This window comes from Molothrus aeneus, chromosome 1 (genome assembly GCF_037042795.1).
Source record: "Molothrus aeneus isolate 106 chromosome 1, BPBGC_Maene_1.0, whole genome shotgun sequence".
Lineage (NCBI taxonomy): Eukaryota > Metazoa > Chordata > Aves > Passeriformes > Icteridae > Molothrus > Molothrus aeneus.
In genome coordinates, this window is record NC_089646.1 from 55,091,408 (window position 1) to 55,102,588 (window position 11,181).

The window sequence follows — 11,181 nt, forward strand, 5'->3', positions numbered from 1 at the left end:
GGAGAAATAGTGAAAATTTTAGAAGCATGATGAGAGCTACATTAACATCCCTTGAATTTGTTCCTACTGATATTGTAGATCTTTTCCGGGGCCTGCTTACCCAGTCAGAGTTTGATCTATGGGAAAGCTCCTGGAAGAGATCTCTCAGGGATCTCGTGGAGGAAGTTAAGCAAACCCCTCAGGGTGCCAAATATTTAGAAAATAAAAACATTACTTATGAACATCTGTGCGGTGAGGGGGAGTGGGCTAAGCCTGAGGACCAAGCTCGGGTATTGTCTGTCACAGTGTGATGCCATTTCCTGTTTCACCTATCCCAACCCCCAGGTGTGCCAACCTCTCCTTTCCCCTCCCCCTTTGCCCTCCTGCTGAGAGCTGTCCATCAATCTTAACATTCCAGCAGGGTCGTGGTGTGATTGGCAGAAGTTCAAAAGATGCCCCTCAGGTCCGGGCTCATTGGCCTGTCCAAGTGTCTTTATCCCTTGAGCCTTCCCCTCCTCCCACCTGGTTGGTGCCTCAGCTGTCCCTTCCCCTCCCCCTGTCCCTGGGCTTAAAAGGAGACGGGACCATGCGGTCGGGATTCTGTTGGGAGCTGTTACAAGATTCAGAGGTCTATCATCCTGGAATAAAAACTCTGGATTAAAACTCTACAATAGAATCCTCTCCTGTTTCTCTTCACCATCGCCTGGACCTTTTCCACCAGAGGTAAATTGAGTTTCTACTATGCCTGGATTTGTTCCGAGTGCCTAGCTGCAGCATCCAGCCGGCCAAAGGTATCTGTGAGGTGAAACCCCACAGCTGCCGCCTTTGGCCCAGCAGCAAGGGTTAGACGAGGCCAGGCACGTCCCACGTGGAAATATTGGGATTAATATTCCATATATTAATGGTGCCCAAACGTGTGGCTGCATGAACCTGCAGTGCCAGAAGGAATCTCAGAACCTTGGAAAAGCTTTAAGGCAGTTTAGCATCCACTGGTAGAGCTGGGGATGCATAGCTCTCCAGAGAAACTTTGGGACTGATCCCACAAGAAGTTTTGTGGAATGCTCGGTGCTTCTGGAAAGTGCAGCTCCTTTCTGGTGAGCGAATTTTCCAGGGGAGAATAGGGGAGCCCCTCCTGCCCGAGGGGTCCTATTCAAGTGAAGAGACTAGCCTGCCTGACTTTGCCAGCAACAGCTTCGATTTTGGTGACTATTTCTGCTCCTTGGGGGAGTAGAAGCTCAAATTCCGTCTCTGCCATGAGTTTTGTTCTTTTTTGCTCTTTCATTTTAGGCTGCGCAGCCCTGCGGAATGAAAGCGATACCCTGTAAAGCTTTAGCCCACTGCAGCGTGTTTTTGCCGTTTTTAGAATTGGCGGTGCCGGCTCGGAGGAGCGGGACAGCTCTGCCTGCCCCTCCCGCTCCGGCTCGGCAGCGCAGTGTGCTGGGCTCTCAGTTTGGTGGGGGACCTCTCTTGGTGTGGGGGGGCTGCTCTCTACACGTGGCGCGGGGGGGCTGCATTCTCGGGTGGGGAAGGCTTTGTCTGTCTCTCCACACGGCGGGGCGGGTCCCAATTCCCTACTGCTGCTGCCGCGGCAGTTTTAAAAGCAGTATATACAGCTGCATTGTGAAAGCTTTTGTCTGATTGTTATCACTTTTTAACCGTAGTCTTTTTAGAAATCCATAGCTGATTTTAGCTTTGCATTCGGTCGGCGGGACTTTGTTCTGGGCCATTTACATCTGAAATGGGCTCGAAGTTAAGCACAGCACAAAAAGGAATGTATTATCATATTGTTGGAATTTTAGTCAGTGCAAATGTAAAGTTCTCTAAAGGAAAATTGAAACAGTTTATAAGCTGGCTTTTTCTACACTTCCCACAAACTTCTCCTGAAGAAGTCCACAATATTCAATTTTGGGATAAAGTAGGGCATGAATTGATAACCTTGGGACAGTCTGGGAATACATCTTGAGCTAAATTTGTGTTCTGGAGTTTACAAATTCGAACAGTGTTGCTCAAACAAAGGGAATTGGAGAAAAAGCCAAATATCAAGCCATGTACCTCTGCTCTCCCTGTTTCTCCCCCTCCAGCCCTAAACCTCTTACCCTAAAACTTGGTATTTTAAAGAGAGCAAATTCTGCTCATGTGCTGGGAAGTCAACTCCCTGAGCACGTTAAAATGCCTGAGTTCCCTTGTCCACAAGGACCTGGCCAGACCGCATGGAACATTTCCCAAAACCCTGTGTCCCCTGCTCTGAAACCCAGAGCACGTGTTAGCTTTTCAGAGAGCACTGATGCCCAAAATGGCCCCCAGTTCCTAGGGGGTACACAAGATGGAGGATGCCACGTGGCACCATCCCATACCTGGTTGTCTTCTTCCCAAGATCCCCTTAAGCATCCCAAAATTCCTTCCCCATCCCCCTCCCCTCCTGTTCCTCGTGACACCTTCCCTCCTCCCCCCTTTCCTGCAGTACCCTCAGCTCTGCCCCTCTACTCCTCCCAGGGGGCGTCGGCTGATGTGATGTCACCAGGTGTCCCCACCCCCTCCCTGGGTTCCCACGGAGGGAGCACGCCCACTGCATGTCCCCAGACCTGTATCTATTATCTCAATGCTTCCAATTCAAAGGATACAGGGCAGGAAGCTGTAGACCCAATACAGTGTCCCACTTTGTCATTCGCTCCTGTCCTGCAACACAAGGAGGAGCGGCCCCAACTGCTAATTGGAGCTCTTTTGGACGACAATTAATTAAAGAGGTCTGTAAATCTCACCGGGAGTATGGCCCACACAGTCCATATTTCCGTGGCCTTTTAAATTCTGAATTGAGTAGGACTGTAGTAGTCCCACATGATTTAAAACAGCTTTTCTCATGCCTCATGACCTCTACAGAATTCAAATTATGGGAATTAGCATAGGAACAACTGTCAAAAGAGGTTGTCCCAGGCTTGCATGCTGATCCAAACATAGCAAAAGATGCTAATGGCATGCCAATTACCATTGAGCATCTCTCTGGTGAAGGCCAATGGTCTTCACCCTCAATCCAAGCTACCACAATTCCTGTAGAAACACTCGAGAAAGTAAAGGAAGCAGCTGAAAAAGCATTCTTTTCCCTCCAACCTGAGGGGCCTTTTGAGCCCTACAGTAAGATTAAGCAACTACCATCAGAGCCTTTTCTGAAATTTGTAGAAAGGTTAACTAGAGCCATTGAAATACAAGTTTAAAAAGGGAATGCAAGGGAAGAGGTTTTAGAGAAAATGGCATTTACAAATGCAAATGAACAGTGTCAAGGAGCAATTTTGAGTCTCCCTCTAGAACCTCCCCCTACACTAAAAGATATGCTTCTAGTCTGTGCCTCTGATGAGTGTTGCTGGAGACACCAGACCAAGGCTGCTGCCAAGACCACCACAGCGTGTCGCCGTTGCCAGCCCCGCGCCCATTCCCTCAGCACAGCAGCACACTGGGCAGCAGCAAAGACTAGCAATGGTTGACCCCACAAAGCCATGCCTGCTTTGCAATAACCTTGGACATTGGAGTAGCCAGTACCACCTGAAAAAGCAATTTGATGAGTTTAGAAATGGCACGGGAGGAGAATTACAAGCACTCCCAGGGGGTCAACAACAACAAAAAAACTGAATGGGGAGCACCGGCCTGCCAGGCATGCAGACACAAAAAGAGCAGGCCAAGGGAATAAGGGAAGCAAAACAAACCAAGTGCCCGGTAATATTACTATTTCTGTAAGTGAAGCAGATGCTTCAAAGACCATGTCTGCTGGTCCACTGTTGAAAGTGAAACAAAATAACCTTTGTTATGATTTAGGTGAACCTATGTTAACCACGTCTTCTGTCAATGAAACTTACAGGTTGCAGCTGACAGAATCACTCCACCTGAAAGACACTGACTGGCATTTTGTCTTTGTCAATCCAGAACAGAAGGGCACTTGGCACCGAATTCGTTGTAAGTACATCGTCATTGGGGACACCAAACACACACCACATTAGATTGAAATTGCTCCAGGAATGACAACGCCAGGTCCTGAGCAATTTGTTCTTGGGCTGCACTGTTTCCACCCACCCCTGTTTCTTCCCAAAGGGCAAATTGTCGCACAAGGTATCCCTGTGCCGTTTTTGCCTGAAAGCACCGAAAAACAAGGGCCCATAGTTGCCCGGGTCCAAGTTATTGGGAGAGACAAACCCAAGTTATGGTGTAATGTTAGTGGGGGTGGGGAGTCAAAACACATTGAGATGCTTGTAGACATGAGTGCAGGCTGCACAGTGATCCCAGTACAAGACTGGCCAGCACATTGGCCTTTGCAAAACATTGCTGGTCATGTTCGAGGTGTAGGAGGCCTGCAATTGGCAAGACAATCCAAAAGCATCATCCAAATCGAGGGACCAAACGGACAATTGGCAAATATCCATCCATTTGTGTAAGATTATTCAGAACCTTTGTTAGGGAGAGATTTAATGGCCCAGTGGGGTGTTACAATTGATATTCCAGACTCTCCACACCATTTTTGTACAGTGGCCATTGAACAACAGCACCCTACCCAAAGACTGAAGTGGAAAACAGACAAACCAGTTGAGGTGAAACAGTGGCCGCTCAGTAAACAAAAAATAAAGGTGCTTGAGGAGTTAGTGGAAGAGCAACTGAGAAAGGGTCACACTGTGGAGACCACGTCCCCATTGAACTCTCCAGTGTTTGTCATTCAGAAAGCTGACAAAAAGAGATGGCGGCTCCTCCACGACCTCCGACAAATTAATGATGTCATTTAAGAGATGGGCTCTCCCCAGCCTGGTATGCCATCCCCAACAATGCTTTCCCAGGGTTGGAAATTAGCTGTTACTGATATAAAAGATTGTTTTTTCCATATTCCCCTACACCCTGACGATGCACCATGTTTCGCATTCTCGGTCCCCACCATCAACATGGAAGCCCCTATGAAAAGGTATCATTGGACAGTTCTTCCTCAGGGCCTTAAGGTCTCGCCAGTGATCTGCCAGTGGTATGTCTCTTCCCTGCTTTCCCCAGTGCGTGCAGCCACATAGAAAGCCATCTATCATTATATGGATGATATCCTTGTGTGTGCCCCCAATGATGATTTACTCACACATGCGCTTGACCTAACGATCGATGCATTGATTGTTGCAGGGTTCGAGCTCCAGGAAAAGAAAATTCAAGAGATGCCACCTTGGAAATATTTGGGCTTAGAAATTGGAAATAGGACCATTGTTCCTCAAAAACTAAAAATCAATCCAAAGATCAAGACACTTGTGGATGTCCACAAGTTGTGTGGGTCTTTGAATTGGGTATGGCCATGGCTCAGTCTGACTAACAAAGACCTTAACCCTATTTTCAATTTATTGAAAGGGGGAGAGGACCCAGGTGCTCCTAGGTCTATTACCCCAGAGGCACAGAAAGCTCTAGAAAAGGTTCAGATTGCAATGTCCACAAGACAGGCCAACCGATGTCAGCCTGACCTGCCATTCAAATTTATCATCTTAGGTAAGTTGCCACACCTCCATGGAATCATTTTCCAGTGGGAGGAAAAACAAACACCTAAGGCAAAGGACACACCTAAAAAGGGCCAGGACCAGAGGGACCCTCTCTTGATCACAGAATGGGTTTTCTTCTGTCACAAAAGGTCCAAGAGAATGACAAAGCCTCTGGTAGCAGAACTGATCCGGAAAGCAAGGACCCGGATCAGGGAGTTAGCAGGATGTGACTTTAAGTGCATTCACATTCCAATTGAGTTAGAATCGGGTCAAAATACTATGCAAATATTGGAACAATTGTTTCAAGAAAATGAAGTGTTGCAGTTTGCTCTGGATTCCTACTCAGGACAAATTTCTGTAGAGCGGCCTGCCCACAAAATGTTCGAACAAGATGTTCAATTTACTCTCAAATTGAGAAGTGCTCAGAGTAGGAGACCTTTAAAAAAGGCTCTGACTGTCTTTGCAGATGCGTCCAGGAGGTCCCACAAGTCCGTTATGACTTGGAAGGATCCTCAAACCCAGCAGTGGGAGACGGACATTGATGAGGGGGAAGGTTCACCTCAAGTTGCTGAATTGGCTGCAGTTGTTAGGGCTTTTGAAAGGTTCTCAGAACCTTTCAGTCTTTTTACAGATCCTGCATATGTGGCAGGAGTAGTATCCAGGGCAGATCAAGCAATACTGCAAGAAGTGTCTAACATTGCACTTTTCGAATTGCTCTCAAAACTTGTAAAGTTAGTCACTCGCCGGGAGCAACCATTTTATGTGATGCATGTCAGGTCACACACTGACTTGCCAGGGTTTATCGCCGAAGGCATCAGAAGGGCAGATGCTCTTGCTGCACCTGCAGTGATGGCCACTCTCCCAAATGTTTTTGAACAGGCAAAAATCAGCCACCAGCTTTTCCACCAAAATGCACCTGGCCTGGTTCGTCAGTTTTCACATCACTTGAGAACAGGCCAAAGCAATTGTGGCCACATGCCCAAATTGCCAACAACATGCACTCCCTACAGTGAGTACAGGAGCAAACCCTAGGGGGTTGAACAGTTGTGGCAAACAGATGTAACACACATACAGTCATTTGGACCGCAGAAATTCATTCACATTAGCGTAGATACCTTTTCTGGAGACGTCTATGCTTCTGCCCACACAGGAGAATCATCTATTGATGCCATTAAGCACCTCTTACAGGCTTTTTCTTTCATGGGCATCCCCAAGGAGTTGAAAGCTGATAATGGGCCTGCCTACAAATCCAAGGAATTCGGGAGCTTCCCACAGCAATAGGGAGTAGAGCACAAAACTGGCATCCCCTACTCCCCTACAGGTCAAGCCATAGTAGAAAGGACTCACTGTGATATTAAGAGTCCTGGACCAGCAACAACAGGTTCTGAAGATGGAACGTCCCCACATCCGGTTGTCCAGGGTGCTGTTCACAATGAATTTTCTGAATTGTTCTTTTGGCAGCCTGAACCCACCCATCCTCCGCCACTTTGGGGGGAGCAGTCATACGTTGATGAAAGAAAAGCCTCTGGTTTTAGTAAAGGACCCTGAGACTTGGAAGACGGTGGGACCTTACAAATTGATTACTTGGGGACGTGGATATGCCTGTGTGTCCACCCCCTCTGGGTTAAAATGGGTTCCTTCCAAATAGGTAAGGCCCTATGTCCCCAAGGTCTCAGAGAAATCGACAGAAGCGCCCCAGGTTGCTAACACTGCCTGGAGAAGGAAACGCCCACGCATTCTCTGGAGGAAATTCCATTTAAGCCTTCTATCTGGAATAGTTTGTAATATATGTTTGTCTTAAATTTCCTTTTACTGGTTTAGATCCCGCTGTTCGTGTGCAGTCTCGAGACACCATGACATGAAGCCTGCTCCTCATCCTACTTGAGATCATTTCTCCAGCGATCTCCTGGATAGTCCCTCAGCCCAAAGCAAATGTATGGACCACCTTGGCCAGAGCCCTTGGACAAGATCACATTTGTCTCTCCACAGCAATGGCCTCTGACTCCCTGTCAACTTGCCTGGTGGGAGTTCCCTTTAAATCCTCAGAGTTGAAAATGAAATGTGGAATGCTTTAAATGAAGTTAACTTACTCGCTCCTTCTCCTGGCCGCTATCCTGCTGACAATCCTTTATTGTTTTGGCAGTTACCAGTGCCAAAAAGGGAGCCACAAGATTCTATCTCTTAGGCTCCATGAATGCAACCTTTTGCATTCACTTTGAATTCAATTTCTGATTACCGTATCAGGAAGCTAAACAAAACACCTATCCTGACCCTAGCAACCCACACTACAGAGACAAAAACTGGTGTGAAAATTCAGTCCTAGTCATGCACTCATCAGGTGGTGATTATACGCCTCGTGAACTCCCAAAAGGTATGTTTTTAATATATGGAGACAGAGCATGGGCAGGTCTCCCTCCTCGTCTGCTCAGAGGTCCATGTACCTTTGGCAAGCTGAGCCTGTTAACCCCAAATCGAACAAACCTAATTCATTGGCAAACAAAAAACAACACACATACATTGGCTATCCAAAAAAAGAGACCTAAGGCAATTAGACCCTGACTGTAATTTGGAAATTGTTCACTGGTCCAGACCTAAAGCCACCGCAATTACAGTCCTTCTGCTGTGGATCTCGGCAGCAAAAAGCATGGGAGAATTAGGCCGATTGGAATGTTGGGTTGCAAAACAGGCAAACCTTACTTCTACTGCCCTGAGTGACCTCTTATCAGATGAGGAAATTACCAGCCAAGCCACCATTCAGAATAGGGCAGCCATAGACTATCTGCTCCTTCTGCACAACCATCACTGTGAAGAATTTGAAGGTCTCTACTGCCTCAACTTGTCATCAAAAGCAGAAACCATGGCACAATCAACAAGATGAAAACCATGGTGAGCAACATCAAGCGAGAAACCGATGACTGGCTGAGTGGACTGTTCAAAGGCTGGGGACTCTCGGGCTGGTTGGGATCTATTCTGAAAACTGTAATTTTAGTATTTATTTTAGTTATTATTATTGTAGCTGTTAGTTTTGTTTTTGGACTAATCAAACGCATGGTTCTCAAGTTAGTTTCAAGCTCATCTTCCCCTCCTGAAGTTTACCATTTGGAAGCCCTTAGTGCTCCAATGAATGACATGGAAGTCTCAGTGGAAAGCACTGAACCTCCTGTAGAGGAGGAACTGATTTACCAACCATGGTTTGGCAAGCACTCTGTACCACAAACCTAGTCCTCTTCTTTTTAAACAAAACTAGGGGGAGATGTCGCAGTGTGATGCCATTTCCTGTTTCACCTATCCCAACCTCCCCAGGTGTGCCAACCTCTCCTTTCCCCTCCCCCTTTGCCCTCCTGCTGAGAGCTGTCCATCAATCTTAACATTCCAGCAGGGTCGTGGTGTGGTTGGCAGAAGTTCAAAAGATGCCCCTCAGGTCTGGGCTCATTGGCCTGTCCAAGTGTCTTTATCCCTTGAGCCTTCCCCTCCTCCCACCTGGTTGGTGCCTCAGCTGTCCCTTCCCCTCCCCCTGTCCCTGGGCTTAAAAGGAGACGGGACCATGCGGTCGGGATTCTGTTGGGAGCTGTTACAAGATTCAGAGGTCTATCATCCTGGAATAAAACTCTGGATTAAAACTCTACAATAGAATCCTCTCCTGTTTCTCTTCACCATCACCTGGACCTTTTCCACCAGAGGTAAATTGAGTTTCTACTATGCCTGGATTTGTTCCGAGTGCCTAGCTGCAGCATCCAGCCGGCCAAAGGTATCTGTGAGGTGAAATACCACAGCTGCCGCCTTTGGCCCAGCAGCAAGGGTTAGACGAGGCCAGGCACATCCCACCGGAAATATTGGGATTAATATTCCATAGTTGTCAAAATTCATTCTAGATAAGATTTCAAAGGCTGCAGATAAGGCTTTTAACCAGCTACCAACTGTTGAAGCTAGTGGTAGTTTCCTTGACATTAAACAGTTTCCTTCAGAAAGTTTCTTGCAGTTTGTCAACCAGCTCTGTGCACAGGTTGAGAGACAAGTACGGGACCCCAAGACACAAATGGAGATAGTGAAAGAGATGGCACAGAGCAATGCCAATGAAGTCTGTAGCAGGGTGCTCCTGGGACTGCCTCTCAACCCCCCACCTACACTGGCAGAGATGATCGAAGCTTGTGCTAGGAAGTTGGAACTGTTTGCTGCACAGGAGGCGTGGTCAAGGCCAACAAACCCAGAGACAGTGACAGCTGTATCTCCGGGAGTCAGGAGGCAACAGATGTCACCAGAACAACATGTCATTCGCTTCATGCAAGAAACCAGGACTGCCCCCAAGGCCAGCAACGAAAGACACCCTTCACACCAAAAAACGCTGGTGCCAATGCGCACCCGCCCCGCGCCATGACATAAATGCAGCGGGCTTCTCTAACGGGAAAACCTCCCTCAGAACAGGGGAGGAAGGGAAGCGGGGTGCGGGAAAACAAAATAACCATTTACAGGATAAAATCTGGTGGTCTCACAAGCGTTTGAAGCTTGTGACCACCAAAGCTTTTGCTTTCAGGTCTACCCAGTGGATGGTCATTGGAGTGGACCTGCCAGAGGACTTGCAGAGCTTGACAAAAGATCGCACAAGATTGGACAGTGAGTACTTTGTTATTGGGGACACTGCACACACACCCATGGAGATTGAGGTGGCTCCTATGACCATCAAAGGGGACATACCTAACCTCATTCTCCTGGCACCCTGTCCACAGCCACCCTTCTATTTGGCCAAGGGGCAAATCATCACCCAGGCCGTTCCTGTTCCAGCAGAAATTTCAGTAGATGACAAGGCACCAGGTGTATACTGGGCAGAAGTGGTTGATGAGGACAAGCCCATTATGGGATGCAACCTAATGCGTGGAACAGAACATCTCCACGTGGAAGGGTTGCTTGACGTGGGCAGATGTGACAATTATACCTGAAAGGTTGTGGCCGTCACTTTGGGATTTGCAGCCCATGGCTGGTCAAATCCAAGGTGTAGGAGGAGTCACATTGGCAAAGATATCAAAGAGCATCGTGCAAATAGAGGGACCAGACGGAAAATTGGCCAGTGTCCATCCATTTGTTACCAATTACAAAGCTTCCTTGTGGTGTAGAGACACGATGTCCTAGTGGGGAGTCAAATTGGTCATCCCTAATACACCCCAGGATTTTTAGAAGCGGCCACTGTGGAGCACCTCACCCACAAGTTAACATGGCTGAAAAATGATCCAGTCTGGGTAAAACAGTGGCCACTCAGTAATGAAAAGATAGATGTGCTTGAGGAGATAGTGGAAGAACAATTGGCTAAAAGACACATTGAAGAGACATCTAGCTGCTGGAACTCCCCAGTCTTTGTAATAAAAAAGCCAGGGAAGGATAAGTGGCGGCTCCTCTATGATTTAAGAGAAATAAACATGAGAATGAAACATGGTTTGCCTTCTCGGATCCCACCACCAATTGAAAAGCCCAATGAAGCCCTATCACTGGAAAGTATTGCCTCAGGGGATGAAATGCAGTCTATCCATCTGCCAGTGGTACATGGCTTCATTGCTGTCCCCAGTGCATGCCCAGAAAAAAGAGGCAATCATCCTACACTACATGGATGATGTGCTTGTGTGTGCCCCCGATGACATAATACTCCAAGACACACTTGACCTAGTGGTTAAAGTTTTAACCTCTGCTGGATTCCAACTGCAGGAAAACAAGGTTCAGGGGATGCTACCTTGGA

The 11,181-nt window shown here is 47.5% G+C and overlaps 1 long non-coding RNA gene across 1 annotated transcript; it reads left to right on the forward strand.

The window, feature by feature from the left end:
- The first annotated feature begins 227 nt into the window (after positions 1-227).
- Positions 228-8,669, forward strand: LOC136561208 (uncharacterized). The gene is made up of 2 exons (XR_010784306.1): positions 228-702; positions 7,281-8,669. It is a non-coding gene; the product is annotated as an uncharacterized lncRNA (long non-coding RNA).
- Positions 8,670-11,181: the final 2,512 nt, after the last annotated feature.